This window comes from Ambystoma mexicanum, chromosome 1q (assembly GCF_040938575.1).
Source record: "Ambystoma mexicanum isolate Mex_15411 chromosome 1q, UKY_AmexF1_1, whole genome shotgun sequence".
NCBI lineage: Eukaryota > Metazoa > Chordata > Amphibia > Caudata > Ambystomatidae > Ambystoma > Ambystoma mexicanum.
Genome location: NC_090922.1, coordinates 827793109 through 827810399, shown reverse-complemented (window position 1 = coordinate 827810399; position 17291 = coordinate 827793109).

Genomic DNA, 17291 nt, shown 5'->3' with positions numbered 1-17291 from the left:
CTCTCATGTGGCCAGGGAAATGCCATCGCCTTTGGATCCCCACCCTGGGGATGGATTTGCGAGGGAGGATCACTTGGGTGGAGGAAACTTGGGGAGTGGACGTCCTTAGATGAGACATGTATCCCCCATTCCCTTTTCAAAATGAATCTTCTGTCCCAAACTCCTTTGTAGGCAGGTGTCACCCTGTCTAGTCCCCGGGATCTGTTATTCAGGCGGCCAGGACATGGCCATCGTTTTTGGATCCAGTTCCTTGGGGTGGACCAGTGCGGGAGGATCACCTGGATGGGGGGTCCTTGGGGAGTGGGACACCGATGGGTGAGACACAGTATCCCCCTTCTTTAAACACCTTTTCCCCATCCTACCACGTAGGATATTCCAAAACATTGCCCCCCCCCTTTGCGACACAAACACTTTCGCACAACACAAAACACAACGGGCTAACAAAAGAGCTGTTTACCTGACATGTCCCAATACAAGGGTCAGGCAATTGACCAGAATCACACACACATATGGCCCTTTCCTTTCACCACAGGGATAAAAGGCGGAGCATGATAGCAAACTACGAGCAAGGCAGACCGCACGACGTGAGAGCTACCTCAGCAAGGTGAAAGACGGCAAATACTGAGAGGTTGACAAGGGGAGAAGTAACCTTGCCCTTTCCTATCAAGGCTCGTGAAACCTCTGCAGACAGAAGCATAAGACTGCGAACAAAGGCCAGCGTGTGTTGCAGCTTATGTCGATGGTACACAAGACCCTCCTCTGTTGATAGCCAAGCCAGGGAAAGATGCTGGTCTCTATGGTACCAACCTTATCTCGAAGGAGAAGAAAGCCAAGCAGTTCATCACAGCCGGTGAGTCGAAGGGGGGTCGATAAGAAACCGGGTTGTGTTGAACAAAAAGTAGCAAACTGATAAATTGAGCTTTGGAAAGCTTGAAGGAACTATTGAGAAAGTGAGGGGAAATCCTGCAACAGAGGCGTCTGGCACCACGTGGGTGCTTACGCAGAAAACTCTGGGAAATTACCTGAAGGTAGAGACTACCTTAACCAGAAGGCCTTGGGAAGAGACGAAGAGGGATCAAAGTGGTCATACAGAGGTCTTGTAAAATCCTCTGTACTGTCGAAAGTCTGACTGACAGATGATTGTGAAGAAGGGAAATGAATCCTGCATTGTGAAATCAGTAGTGAACTGTTTGGTAAAAGTTGACGAGAGTGAACCCAGTCGAGGGAAGACGGCCAGCAAGGGCAAAGCACGATGAACTGTATAAAAGACATTGGGCCTCATTACGACCCAGGCGGTAAGTTACCGCCTGGGTCGTACCCTTACCACCATGGCGTAAACTATGTTTACGCCATGGTGGTTGGCGGACTTACCGCCCCATTCCGAGGTTGGCTGGGCGGTAAGTCCCCAATCCCCATTTACCCTTCCCCATTCTCATTTTTGCCCCATAGGGCATAATGGGAGTGGGGAAGGCGTTAATTACGCCACCGTAAATTACGGTGGCGTAATTAACAACAAGGTCCCTTAGCGCCATGGATTTTAACACCTGCTAAAAGCAGGTGTTAAATCCTCCATGGCGCTAAGGGACCTCGGAATCAGGCGGTAAGGGTCGGCGCTGTTTACGCCGCCGTAAACCCCTTACCGCCTGGGTCCTAATGAGGCCCATTGAAGATTGCCAATAGTGAACCCAGCGGAGGGATGCTAACGAGAAGGGGCAAAGTCTAAAGTCCTGTAATGAACTGTGTATTGAAAAGGTTGGTGAGAATGAACCTGACAGAGGAAGGCTAATGAAAAGGGGCGAGACCTGAAGTCCCTATGCACAGTGTGTTGATAAGGTGAGCCAAATGGAGGGAGACTCACACTGCATTGTTTGAAAAGACATTAAGATTTGTGGAAGCAGGAAATATTGCAAGATAAGGGGAAGTGAAGTGTCCCTCTTGTCATGTTTGTGTCAGAGCCCGGCCGAGGCAGATCTAGGGGTAATCATCCTAACTACCGTATGAAAAGAATTGTTAAATTGAATTGTCGAGGAATGACTGAGGGGTTTGCGCCCAGAAGAGGGGCACCCACTGGTGAAGCCGTCACCCAAAGCCACAGGAGGAGCAGAACTTTTGTGTTTGTTGAAAACTATCAGGCTCTTGAGGGCAAGACACTTTTTATCAAGAAGAAACTTTAACCCCCGAAGAACCTGATAGCCGACACAGAACTGTTGGCTCTTGCTGAGAAAGCTAGAGTGTTAGCTATGCACCAAGGACACACCTTGTCCTGTGCTGAAAACGTGCTGAAAACCCCAGGCAAACACATTCTGGCTTATTATTTGTGAACACTTCTTTCTTTATTGAACCCTTATCCCACACTCTTTGTATAATTAGTTGTAAGGAATTAGCAATAGATTTTTCTTAGTGTAGACCCTTTTATTTTGACACGACACCACAGGACTTTCTTATTTTCCGTTTGATGGTCGATGCTTGCTCCCATCATAGATTTAGGTTTAGATTAGCCGTTTTTCCACCCTGCATTTTCAGTTTAATAAACACCCTTGAACTGTGATCACTTGTGTCTGTCTTTACTGTTGCCACTATGAGTTTCATACAGCTACTGTCAGCCTTTCCCATTTTCTCCCCTACAAAATGTCCTCAGGAAATACCATTTTAATACTGGGACGAGGAAGAAACCAACTAAGAGACACATCCTCATTTGTTAAATGTAAACCTCCCAAAACACCACTCTGGTACTGAGACGAAGAAGAGGGCTTTGGAGGACTTCATAGGGAACAGCCAGGCATGTCCCATTAACTAAAATCAAGCAACTGAATTAAATGACAGTCACCTGTGCTCACTTAGCAAATTTAATGAATATAAATGCGTGGGCTGCACCGGGAGAGAGGGGCACAGCAGGCTGGAGCTGGAGAGAGGCAGACTTGAGAGATAGGAGCGGGAGACACGAGGTTGAAAGCCACGTCGAGCAAAGACAAAGGACGCCGGGGCCAAGGTAGACCCAGAGAGGGTCTGGAAGTCCTGCACACTCTTTGTGATGGCGCAAGCAGGAGCTGTGGGGCGCCGAAGCATTTTGATCGCCGCAAACCTCCAGGAGAGCGAGCGGTGCTCTTGCCGACCTTCATGTAGGAAGAGCAGGGTTATTGGAAGCCGAACTGAAGAAAATGAGTGGAACAAGCCGACGGGAGCTGCCGATTGAAGCCAGTGAGTGTAGACAGGGAACACTCATACAGCGGCACTCTGGGAACCTGAAGCAAGCATTTGTTGCATATCGAACAAACTGGAAATTGTCTTAAGCACTTCTGAATGCTGAAACAACTGCATTTAAATCACAAACGAACTGAAAGTAGTGTCAAATACTTTTAAATTCCGAACCAGTTGATTTTGAATACAGAACGAACTAAGAGACTTTATAAGCATTACTGAATGTCGTCCAAAGCAAGTGATGAACTTTTCTAAATGTAGTGAAGCATTTCTGAATGATGACACACAGGCCTAAAGCAAGTTATGAGCCTGTTTGATGCAATGAAAGCAAGGTGGTACAAGTGGCAAATACCACAGAGTGAACTAATTGAGACACAAGTGTTGGCAAAGCCAATAGAAGCCCAAGAAGGGTGTGAGAGGAGAAACGAGTATTGACACAAGCAAAGTGTGCAAGGAACTGCAGGTTAAGAGGAAACCTGCATTGGCAAGAGCCAGAAGAATATGGAAAGTGTAAAGGAACAATTATCACTGAGAAAGCAGTGGACATTTGTTGATGAAAAGCAGATGAGAAAGGGTATCGGTTGCATGACCTGTAATGGGTGGAACCGTGTGGTCCAACAACTGCACCTAGACAGAGTGGCCCTTTTGGAAAAAGCCAATGAAAGTGATTATAAGGAAGCTTGTGTTTTGCCACAGTTGCTCAAGTGTTTTTAAAGTCAAGAGACTTAACTATTTTGGAGAACCACTGAAAAGTATTCCTGACAAGGGTTGGGAAGTGTCCCAAGGAATTGTGTTGTTTTGAAGAGCTAGAAGATTTGAACCTTTTGTTTGAAAGCTGGGAGATTTTAACTCTTGGAGAAGGGAATCTCATTATTTTGTAAACTATGTTGAACTTGAGGAAAGGGATCTGATTGCAAGCTAGGAACTGGAAGAAGCTCGGAACTTTATGTTTTAACACTATTCATTTTGATCCTGACATCCCTACACATTGTATACATTTATTGTGAGGGCAAGTATAGGTTTTGGACACAGACTAACTTCTGATTTTGACTTCATGATGCAGACTATCCTTAATTTTCTTTAGGTAGGGAAATCCCACCTTCGCATAAGGGGAGTTAGGCCTTACTCCATTCTGACATTTACATTAAAATAAAGTTTGTTAGAAAAACTTGAACCTGTTGACTGTGTCTGACTCATGATGCCTTCACAAATTGAAAAGAAGCGGCTGCCCCTGGGAATGATAAAGGGCTTGTCCCGAACATTGTCACTCCTGTGTAGTTTAGTACTGCATTCTGGGGTAACAAATTATTGTCTCATTGCTGGGCCAGTGGTTGCAACTGCACTTGTGCTTGAAGGGCGTTCGGTTGTGGATATTGTGGCAGCCGTTGTTGTTGGGTAGTGCTTTGCAGGAGTTGCTGCTGTACTTGTGTCAGCGGGGGCTGCATCTGTGGCTGTTGTGGTTGCATTTGTTGCGTCTGTAGCTGCATTTGCATCAGAGGGAGCAGCATTCGAGGCTGTGATTGCATTGGTAATGGATGCATCTGTTGCTATGGGGCATAGCTGAGTATCTGATATGCTGGGGGTCCACCCTGGCCGTATGGTGCTTGTGGTCTGCTTGTGCACGCATGCAAAGTGTCACACCTTCCCACATATAAAACATGAACCTCTGAACCTGGGCCTTGCCCCTCCATATCCAAATCCCCTCCCTCTCTGGAAGTATCCCCTTACTTGTGGATAATATCCACCTTATGGTAAATGCCACCCCTCCTGTAGGCCAAACCCAACTTGCTCAAAACTTGTGGGTAATACCCCTGTGGAACGCTGGATCTGCACCATCACAAGTGCTACCCTTGATTAGTGCTGGAGTGCGGGGATAGCTATACCTTTTGGGGACCACTTTGCTAGGGACACATCCTTAGAGGTGGTTGAACTATGCACCTGTTTCAGGAACAAAGCAGACGTGATGCTGTGTGCATACATTATCTGTGAACCAGAACCATCCAAAAGCTTTGACAAAGCCACTAGAATGACAGTGAGGGTTAGGAACAGATGTAGAGTGCTCAAGCAGCCTGTCAAATGTGTACCAGATATAAATTGTTAATGGATTTCTCTACCAAGTATGAATGAAAGGCTGAGTCATCTGTATTATATGTAATTGGAACATCAACCAGATAATCATACATACTGTGTTTATTAGGTTTTGGCAGTAGACCAGTACTGAAAGTGGTGGCACATATTGCCAAAGAGTGAACATTTAATTAAGTGATAAGCCCAGAGCGGGGGTGAGGGGCATTACCACTTCAGGGAATGCCCCCGGGGCTCATAGTTACTGGCCCGAGTGAAGCCCATAAGACTTGGGTACTAAAAGCATTTGTTTTCTGTTTTCCGAAACGCTCTGGTGTTTCAGAACAGAAAAAATAAAATTTTAAAAAATGGCTGTCGGGGAAGGGAAAAGTAAACAAACAAAATGATCGTCATGGAAAGGGAGAAGGGTCTACACATAGTCCCTTCTCCCTTTCCATGGCAGCCATTCAAAAAATCGAGAAAAAAGTCAACAAAAAAAAAATGGTTGCCATGGAAAGGAGGAAGGGACTACGTGTAGTCCCTTCCTCCTTTCCAATAGCAGCTTGTCCCAGATCGGGAGCAGATGCGCTGGAAACAGAAGTGTTTCCAGCGTGTACGTGTAATCAGGTAAGTGGAAGGGGGGGAATCTGTGAAGGGGGATGGGAGCACTTATCTGAATCCCAGGCTGGGGAAGATTGTGGCATCCAGCCACGAGGAGGATCGGACGGGGGATTACCATTTGGTAATTCCCCCGTTTAGAGCCTCCTCATTGGCTGGGAGGCTGCCACCCCATCCTCCCACCGGGACTAATGAGGCATTTGGCATGCAGATCTTTTTGTCTGACAACACTATAGCTGCTTTTTTCCAATAATATTAGAAATGGAGATACATTCTGAAACACTGTCTGATTAATGTCTTGGTGTAAATATGCTGTGTGAGGGAGAGGACTGCATATGCCCACGCGATTTCTTGTTAGCCCAGCGCCAATACATGCAGACAGTACTAAAAGCCACCACAGTCTCACTGCAAGACTGGTCCTGGTTGGCCAAAGCCTTACAGATACCAACATCCAGAGGGCTGGTAATGACTAAATATATTCAATAGATATTTCCTGAGTGTACTACCATGGACCACAAGGGGCTTCAAACATCTCTTTCAGGACCAGTTGACCTGCCTCCTAAAGTTTGATATTCTCTTACTATAGGAGATATGGTTAAAATAATGCCTATTAATGAATGGTTATACTGTGTATTTAAATCAGGCCGGTGAGGGTCCCAAGGGCAGACCATTCGGTGGTCTGATAGTAGCTATTAGGAATGATATGATATGGTATGGCATTTATAACGCGCCTATACACAAGTGTTTCAAGGCGCGACGAGGCAAGGGAGGGGGAACAGAGGGAAGACAGACAGCGATCCTACTAGGCCAGGTGTCATTCAGGTCGCGCAAGTGCATAGGAAGGGGGAAGGGGAAAGTGCGAGGGGAAATGGGAGGGGACAGTGCAGTAAAAGGATAATAGAATAAATAACAATAGGTAAAGTACGGCCAGCAGCTGGCAAGGGCAAGGGTAAAGGGTAAGTGCAGGATTCAAGTGTCAAGTGCTGGTAAAGGGACTGTAGGGATAGAGAAAAAAACAGTCCCCAAGTGTGGGGTTGCAAGGAAGGCAGTGCAGGTGTGCAACTGGCGGGGGAGGGGACCTGGGCCCGAGATCAGAGGGTGGCCAGGTAGCCAATGCAAAGTCAGTTTCAGCCAGGAAATCAGCCGGGGAGAGGAGGAGAGAAAGCAGAAGCAAAGAGAGAGGTTTTGAGGTGCTTCCACAGATGGTTCTCCTCAAGTTTCAGGGGGGCAGGAAGGCTGTTCCAGAGGGAGGCCCCAGCCAAAGAAAGAGATTTACCACCAACTCGTTGCTTGGAGAAGCAACTGACCCTGAAGGAGTTGGAGGTGGAAGAGCGGAGAGCTCGAGAAGGAAGATATTTAGCGAGAAAATGTTGAAGGTATTGAGGCCCCAGGCCCCAGAAGGCCTTGTGGACAATGCAGAGGGTTTTGAACTTAATCCTTGCAGCCACTGGGAGCCAGTGTAGAGATTTCAGTCCTGGAGAGATACGATCCCTGGGCTTGAGGCCAAGGATAAGTCTTGCAGTCCTGTTCTGTATGAGTTGCAGAGGGCGGAGGGTGGAAGCAGGCAGATTTAGAAAAAGGCTGTTGCAATAGTCCAGCTTAGAGAGAACCAGAGCTCTGGAGACCGTGAGCTTCTGGGGGAAGGAGAGGAAAGGAAGAATACCCCTGAGGAGGTACATCTGGTAGCGTGACTTCTTAAAGACGTCGGAGATGTGAGGAGAGAAGGAGAGTGTGGAGTCGAATATGACTCCAAGGTTTTTTGCCTCACAGGTGGGAGGAGGTAGAGGGCCAAGAGAGGCTGGCCAGAGAGTGACAGGAAAGGAGGGTGTGGGTGTACCGATGAGGAGAATCTCAGTCTTACTGGCATTAAGGCAGAGATCATTGGTGGCACACCACTCCTGGATGGCAGAAAGACAGTCAGATGTGAGAGAGGGAGAAGAGGTGGCTGAGGGTAGCCTGAAAATGAGCTGAGTGTCATCCGCATAGACTGGAAGTTGGGGCCGAGCACGAAAATGCGGTAGGCAAGACGTGCCAGCTATCGGTTGAACAGCCAGGGAGAGAGGTTAGACGCCTGGTGGAGACCACAGGTAGAGATAGATATAGAGGAGAGGAAGGACCCAAGTTGAACCTGGGAGGGTCGATCAGAGAGAAAAGAAGTCAGCCACGCCAGGGCCTGACCGGTGATCCCCAGGTTATCACGGAGACGGTTGAGCAGGATGGCATGGTTGACCGTGTCGAAGGCAGAGGAGAGATCAAGTAAGATGAGGACACAAGGGGTGTTGGAGAGCAGGTCTTCATGGATGTTCAGGACAGCAGTTTCTGTGCTCCTGGCAGCTCTGAAGCCAGACTGATGATCATGGAGACAACCAACAGATTCAGTGTGAAGATTGAGCTGGGAGATGGCCAGCTTTTCCAAGAGTTTGCTCAGGGAAGGAGTAATGGAGATTGGGCGATAGGATGGGTCGGCAGAGGGTTTCTTAAGAAGGCATTGGTATCACCTAGACCTGGGAGAGCCAGGTAATTCAGGGTTAGGACCGGGCCAGGGATGAGCTTATAGTTCTGGCCTGGCTCTTGTAGCCAAACATGAGCCGAGGCAAAGGGCTCATAAAATGGGCCAGGGTCCTGTGTCAGGGGCTTGGGGAAAGAAAAGCGGCTGGGCACAAGAAAAGGGGCTAAAAGGGTTGGGGCAACAAAGTGTCTAAAAGGGTCAGGAAAGGGTATTGGGTGACAAATGGGGCTAAAGGAGGCAGATAAAGGGGCTAAACGGTTCCGGGGCAACAAAAGTGTATAACGGACAGAGAATGGGCAAAAGGGGGGCTAAAAGGGGCTGGGGGAGGAAAAGGAACTGGGATAAGAAAAGTGGCTGAAGTGGGCAACAAAGGAGACTAAACAGGACTGGGGCAACAAAAGGGGCTGGGGACTTGGGAGTAGGGACAACGCAGGTGTTTTGGGGAGAGCATGGAAAACAGAATGGTGTCTTTTTTGGGGGTGGGGCAAGCATTTGGGAAGGGGAGCGAGTGCCAGAGGAGTACACAGAGTTGGCAAGAGGTGCCTACCATCTTTTTGTGCTCACTTATCTTTTGAATTCACTGGCGCGGCCAGCTGCTGCACGGTTGTGATGGGAAGCCCTCCTGTCCCAGCCAACCAATGGGTGGTTGGAGCGGGACAATCGAAGTCAGGCAAGAACGCATCTTTTTAAATGGAATTTGTTTTACTGGTGTGGGCAGCCTATGGGTCTTTTGGCTGGACCCTGCTTGGGCAGGCACTGACCTGAGAGGACGGTCAGATCACAGCCCAAGTTATGACCCGGCTGGCCCAAGCCCCTTTAGGCTCGCCACCTCTAGTATCACCTCCGTTAACCTAAACTTTGACAGCCCATATATCCTTGCTATATCTCTGCTGTGATAAGGAAATATACCAAAATCAAGACACAACATTACTTATTAACTTGTATTGGAAACCAGCCAAATTAACAAACACATATTCCACAGATCTAATATATGCTACACTACTAGAGTGGGCTGAATCCTCACAGATGAACTCAATTCTGATGGCTAAAGATCTGAACTGTCTAATTAGCAATCCTCGTGAAAGATCCCCTATGACAGTTTTGGCCTACAAATGGCCTACACAAGACAACAACTAGCAGGGGGGACACCTGTCTTGACATTTTAGACTTCTGGGGTCACTTGAAGCATAATGGGAAGTTATAAGGGGATATCTGAGCTCAAAATACATGCTAGTAGAGATCTTCTAAAGCCATCTTCGATTATATCCTTGCATCACCTACCTCTTTTGATAAATGCATTAATTTAAACATTTTACAATCTGATCTGAGTGATTGCTCAGCCCATGTCTTACCTGGGAAACCCTCCAATCCTATCTCCTTTCCTATGAACCCTAGAGAAGAAATACACATTAATAATGGGATAAACCCAATTCATTGGACTTCATCCAATGTGACTAAGTTTAATCAGCTGCAAAAAACTATAAATGAGACCCCCAAGGTAAACAGGATTAGAGCGCCTAACAATTGTGTAGGTGACTTTATAAAACTTTATGCACCTCACGAATAATAATACAAGGATTAAGCACCCAAATCTTTGCAACCCCAATTATGATTTTAACATTCATACGGGGTAAACAAATTGGAGATATAACCTTTGAAGGCTAAAATATTCTACTGAATCTAATAAAAGAGAACTAGCGAAAAAGTATAAGTTAAGATATAAAAATTGGCATGGGTCCTATAACATCCAACTAACTCCATTCTAATCTATAAGAAAGCCAACAGTATTGTCAGATAAATAGAATGATAACTTCTGGGAACTGGTTGATAAAGACTTGGATGTTCAAGCATATCATCTAATAGGCCCCATTGGGGAAACTGAGTGGATCAAACACTCAGATGTATACTCTAATAAGCAATGAAATCCAACTACTGAGGATTACCAGCTCGAATCAAGCTGGAAATGGACTTTCTCATCTGAAGACATCAACAATCTAATAAAGAAACAAGCCTTCTCGTGCTCCGGGCCCTGATGAGTTGTCTAATCTCGTTTATAGAGGGCATTCGTATGTATGGTCAGTGATTCTTAATATTGTAAGGAAGGCATGGTATCAAACAGTAAGACAGCCACAAGTGATCACAGTCAAGGGTGTTTATTGAACTTCAATTGGGTTTCAAAAACACCTATCTAATCCTAAATCTAAAGATGGGAGCAAGCTACGACCATCAAATAATAATAACGCAGTCCTAATGATGTCTTGTGAAAATAAAAAAGCCTATACTAATAAACCTGTTGCCAATCCTTACTTCTAAATACAAATAGCTTTGGAAACATGCAAAAGAAAAGTGTTCAAGAAATTATATGTCAGGATATTGAAGCTGTTGGCTTCCCTTCCCCACGTTTTCAGTACGGTACAAGGCGGCACACTCGAGCTTAGCACAGTCTCTGACTTCTCCAGCATGAGGATGCAGTTCAAAACTTCAACATCAAGGTCTTCTGTGCCAAAGTCCCTTTGTCATGCAAAGTCTCTTATTTCAGAGGGCCCGATGCAACACAACAAACATCAAAGTTCCTTTTTTCTTAGGATTTCACATGTACAAATTCTTGGTTGATTTTCTGTTCACCCGGTGTCTCCCTCCCCCGGACTCAAACCCACTTTAACACAAAACCTTCAATTGGTCTCCCTCGGCCTGGCTAGGACCAAATTTACATACTTTTCCAAACTTTCTCTATTTCATCAAAATCGAAGACTTTCGACTGCGTGTGGGATTTTGCTTAGCCCGTCGCAGGACTACTACGATTCACATTCATTCGTTCTCTTTCAATTGGTCTCCCTCTCCCGGGCTCGGACCAACTGTATCTAATGGTATTACTTCTCGGCTGGATACCATCCAGAGATTTTCGATTGAGCATCTATGCAGTGCCAGACCACTCTGTCAAAGGTATTGTAGCTTGCTTTAAAGTTCAATCACTCATCAGCAATTTAACTTCACTTGCGTCTCTTATCACACATGTTTTAACAATTTTCGTTCCAGCGCTCACCTTACAATGCAGCTGCTTGCAACTTTGGCTTCAATGCAGACCGGTTTTGTATCAGTCTCCCCAACTCACCAGCTGTGTTGATTTCACTAATGCTGCTTTGTTCTTGGAGCCAAGGACGGTACCATGACGGCTGGTGATTCTCCCTGCCGTGATTACTGACGCGGGATGGCCCCGGGTATCTCCGACACCCAATGCAGGATTGTTCAGCCTGGTTTCCTGGTCTTACGCTTACTATTTTTTAGGTCTCTGGAAATGAATGGTTTCTTGTCGAAAAGCACAAGGGAATTTCCCTCCTTGTGATCTCCTTCGGTTTTGTCAACTTTCCCCTTTTGCTCAGCTACCATCTCAAAACTGCTGTTTCCATGTGTGCTTTGCCTTGCTCAGAGTGTGCTCTCATGCTCCGCCTTTTATCCGTGTGGCAAAGTGTAATGGAAGTCAGGTGTGAGTGATTGTCGATAATTGCCTGGCCTCGCCTGACGATAGTATTGGGACATGTCAGGTACATGTCTCGGGTGTTAGTCTGTTTTCCCTTATAGCGGGCTGTCCGTGAGAAAGTGATTGTGTTGTAAAAGGGGGGTGCGGTAGAGTTCCTAGATATCTTACTGGGTAGGATGGGGTAAAGGTGTTACATTGAAGGGGATATCACGTCTCACCAGATGCTGTCCCACTCCCCGAAGACCCCTCACCCAGGTGATCCTCCTGCACTGGTCCACCCCCAGGAACTGAATCCAAAAGTGATGGCTGTGTCCTGGCCACCTGGATGACAGATCCCCGGGGAGTAGTGGGTGGGACCCCTTCTGGTTTCTCACAACATCTTGTTCATGCACGTCCTAGCTATACACAACACACACCCAACAGGGAAAATGTCCCATCTTGTCCAATTTCTGACATGGGAGACAGGACAAATCCAATTAATTATCACCCAATAGAACTATTAGATATCTCAAGGACATTTTTTTAATTGTTAATATTAAGAGAACTGGAGGCTCGGGCCTCCACAAACGGAAGAATAGACAATCTTCAATCTGGGTTCTGAAAAGGTTTGGGCACCTCTGTTAATGGATTTTTCCTAGACCTAATACAAAAGAGAGCATTGAGGACTTGTCAGCCAATCTATCTCTATTTCATTGATTTTACTATGGCCTTTGACTCCGTAAATAGGAATCATTTCTGGGACAATTGCAAAGATGGGGATGCCCTTCATCCTGGTGAACGCTTTGAGCTTCATTCACACAAATACAGTGGTTCAAGTACAACTGGACAACATGGGGTTAATGTGAAGACTGTTTAAGACCTACAGGGAATTACGACAAGGTTGTGTCTTGGCCCCTATGTTGTTCAATATTTATATATCGGACATAGGCAAGGCCTTTGACGGATGCAGTACTTTTCCTCCCAGGTTGGGGAAGTCTAAAATGTCTTGGTTGGCTTACACTGCCGATTTAGTACCGATTGATTACACCTCTATAGGTCTTCAAACCGTGGAATAACATTGATAACTTCCTAAAGTCCAATGATGTCGAAATGAATGTGTCCAAAACAAACGTAATGCTTATGTCCCCATATAGGAAATCTAATCACAAGTTTACATGGAGACTAAATCACGTAAAATTAGAAACCATCAATACTATGACGTATCTGGGAGTTCCTATCCATTGGAAGCGCTCAACAAAGGCCTCCTTAAGATCGCTGCAAGCCAACCCCCTAGCCCAGGTGGCCCAAGCTAAAAATAAAAAGAATTCTGTGTATAGTTGTTTTTCTCTAATTCAAGTGATGACGTTTTACAAAATGAAAGTAATCCCACTGCTGACTTATGGTGCCGAGATAATGGGTCACAGAACCAATATTCCTTGGACTAGATTGGGAGGAATGTTTTAGAGATCTATTCTCAAGACTACCGAATGGGTACAAATCTCCATCATTACAAATTAACTCTGTCTGCTATCAATGGCATATATCGTCAAATGGAAAATCACATGTCTGTAAAGGAAAGCTCTGAATCCCCTCGGGGACTTCTTATTTGGCATCTTAAACTCAGCACTAGTTTTGTATGATGACCAAGAAATGTTAAAATGGAGGAAGGGAGGCATGGCGTTATTAACTGCTAAATGACCAACTGTTCCTGGTAAGGAAAAAAATAAGAATTTGATTGGATCACCACGAGTGGATGGCATCAAATACAAGCTTTTTACTTCTATATTTTGGCCAGAAAAAGCAGCAAATACCCTTCCAAAATACTTGAAAAAATGTTGTAGTATTTGCTGGCAGTAATTTTTTTTTCAGATTTCAGTTCAACTTATTTCCTACAATCGATAATGGGGCATGCTTAAAAGTCCAAGGTTCAAAATGACTTTGTAGATTCTGTAAGATTTATATAGAAACATTAAAACACCTTGTAGTTGAATGTGTGAAGTTACGGTATCTGTCATTTTCATGCTGTATGAATTAAGTGTCTTGGTCAAGATGAACTGTGACAAAGAATTTTAGCAGGTAATCAAATCTCTTTAATTTATGCCAGGGTTCAAAATTTTCAAGAGCTCTGAGCTATTTAGCTCCTGCTTGCAGCCCAGAAGACCCCGGCTAGCTTGAATGCAGGTCCCTGGTACACCCAGGGCTCTGGTCTGACCCCCCCTCTCAGATCAGAGCATGCCCAAAGCAGGTGCCGGCTTTGAGGAATTCGACCACCTGCATGGTGGGTGTGCGTTTGTGTGGGCCTTTTTGAAATTTTAAATGAAATTGAATGATGGTAGATCAACCTCCGGAAAATGTGTGGGGCTAATCTGCACACATTTTCCTATGTTCACCACACAACATTCACATAGACCCGTGGACACAGCCTAAAGGCGCCGTCCCTGTCATATTTAGTTGGAATATGACAGCCAAGAGTACACCAAGGCATCTCAGAAGGGGGAGGGTAAAACTTTCCTCCTGCCATGGCCAGCCTAATTAACTAACAAAGGCTACATGGGTCTGCCCTTTCTTTTGTTAGCTGCTGTTGGCAGCCTCGCATACTAATCATAGGTAATTCAAACAGGCCCACGGGAGGCCTGGTTGCAGGACTAACAAAGGACAGGAAAACCCCAACACCCCTTTCATATGCACTGTGTCAACCTGGAGCCAGCTCCTGCCCTAAAGTATCAATGACAGTGAGCTGTCATGTTTGGTACATGTGTTTACAGTAGGCAACCCCCACAGGTGGACCCCATTCAGAGAGTATGTCATCTCAGTGACCAATTCAACTTTGGAAAGCCTGAAGGGTCTTCCAATTAGTAGCCAACAACAGATGAATTGTAAAACTCTATGGAAAGTCCTATCTTATCTTCACATGGACTCTTCTGGGAGAGGTGCACTGTAGAGATGCACTGGACCCGGAAGTTAGGAAGAATCCCCCTGAGGCCCCCTGCGCAGCCCAGCACTAACAATGCCACACCAAGGAGGAAGTCCCAGGGAAATCCTTGTGGGATAGAAAACCCTGTGCTGAGCTGCTATGGAGCGTGTTTCGGCGCCCTCCTTCCCCCGGAGTTGAGAGTCGTAACCTTGATTTCCGGGTCTCCAGAAGTTGTTAATTCCTCGGGGCTGCCCAGCTGTAGGTGTAGTAAGTAACAATAATTATCTCAGGAAGAGCTGATAAGTCTTTACAGAAAATAAAGTTCGTTCTAGGGAATGTATCAAGTTCTTACCCAATGTAAAAATATGACGTGATTCTTAGCGTGAAAGAAAAAGATCAGAAGCCACAGAGCCCCACAGAAATGTAAGAGCTAATGTCACAATGATCAAAAGAAAAGTTAGATTAAACTCTGCAGTCTAAATTCAGACGGAAACTAATAAAGAAATAGAACAAAAGATTCCTAACCTGAACGCAAGGAATGTTTGGAGAACTTCAAAACGCAACTATGCAAAGGATTCTGGGGGCTGTAGTTCCCTCGGTCAATGGAGTTTGCAATCATACCCCAACGACCGCTGTTTCCTAAATAGGAAATCAAGGTCGGCAATGAGATGAAACACCAGACGATTCCAAGTGGAGAAAATAACGAAAGAATCCAAAGCCTACCAATGCAAAGAGGAAAAGGACTTAAAAATGGAATCAGCTGTTTTGCCGGTTTCAAATGAGTGCAAGCTAGGGAGACGCCGCTAGTAGAAGCGCGGGTTCCTTCAAAAACAAAAAGGGAAATGAAAACAGCAAGACAAGTTAGATAAAGGATCGGAAGTGAAATAGAAAGGTTATGCAATAGTAAGTGCCCTAAAGCGAACTCACGGAGCGTGTGGCAATCTCTGGTAGAGTAGCTACGCGACGTGTTGTCTGTCTCCATTTCCTTTAAACTGTTCACTCCTTCAATCGTGCGCGTGGCTGTAGTGATAAGCAGTACCCGCACCTCCCTGGGATCCAGCCCTTTGTGCAAAGTAAATCACTCCTAATTACCTTCCCACACAATTAAGGTTTAAGACGCACGATGATCTCAGTCTGGAAAAAAGCCAATCACACAGAATATATGATGCTTGCATTTATTATCTACAGTGGCTAATGAAAACTAAGCAGCAACTTATAATAATGTGGAAATAGAAAGTGCAAGCTATATAATGCCAATTATCAATCACAGATGAATATGCAATTATTTGGTTTTATGCTCCTAATGAAATGTAGATGAAGGTACGATCTGATCACACCCAGGACCCTCGCCGCTACAGGTGCCCGGCACTCCTCAGAAGAGGAGGGGAGGACTGGCCAAGCCCCCACAGTCCTACACCAGAGCGGGGATGTGATGTTAGGAGTCTCGGCCCTGATAGTGCACAGCTGGTCGTCCAGGCATTGTTCTTCTTGATACGTGCATCTTTCCAACAGCCCAGGATGAGTCCCCCCTTCCCTGGTCCAAGTATAGTTCTCTTATTAGGAGCTGCACGTCAATCATCATGACGTGTCAGCTCTTCGAGAAGCTTCTAGGCTCTCTCTTCCGGGCAGTAAACATGTTTTTTGCTTGGAAAGTTACAAGACTGGAAACAGCCAGTCTTGGCTCCCAGGCTTCGGGCACTGTGTTTTGAAAAGATCAGACATTCTTGCCTTATCAGTGCACCTGACTCGCAGAGCGAAGACGAGCAAAGCTGTGCCTGGCTCCCAAGGGCTGCATAGAGCCTCTTGCAAATGCTAGATGTTTTATGTCTTCAGAAAAGGCCTTCGCAATTAACCCCTTGCAAGCATGCAGGCTCACCCAGTTCGAGAGTCCTGGTTGATGTCAGCATTTTCCTCCACGCTTCGAATAGGCTCTAATACACACAAGATAGCTCAGTGGGTTAGTGCAAATGCAGGTTACTGCAAGCGCCTAGCAGCTTATCACGACATTCCACCCCTTTCGAAGTGAGGCCTGAAAATGCTGACTCAGTTCCATGATCTGGAAGCATGCACAGTGTGCTGTAGGCCAATTAAGCGTTTCTCTAGCGCAGTCATTCTAGTATAAAGGAAAGAAATTCTGCGCAAGAGCCCAATGAAGACGATAAGTATGAATATTAGGGAAATCAGCAACCACAGCAATGGGTGCAGTATTATATTAAGCAGCTTAGTGGAGGAGGGAGACCATCCAGTGAATATATCCCACCAGTGGTGAGTAGTAACTGATTGCAGATGGTCAGCAGTTTTGATCAATTGGTTTCTGTCTATTATTAGCTTGTACTCTGCAGAAATAACTGAGGTAGCTAGCGTCTGGAAATCTTTCCAAGAAGTTTGAGCAAACTGTCTAATAGCTTGAAGCCGGGCAGTAATCACTCCATAGGATAGAGTCCAGTTAAGCAAATGCGTGAGCTCAGCATGCAGAGTAGTGTGAGACTGGGTTAAAGAATATAGGGTATGAGTAACAATGTCTCAGATAG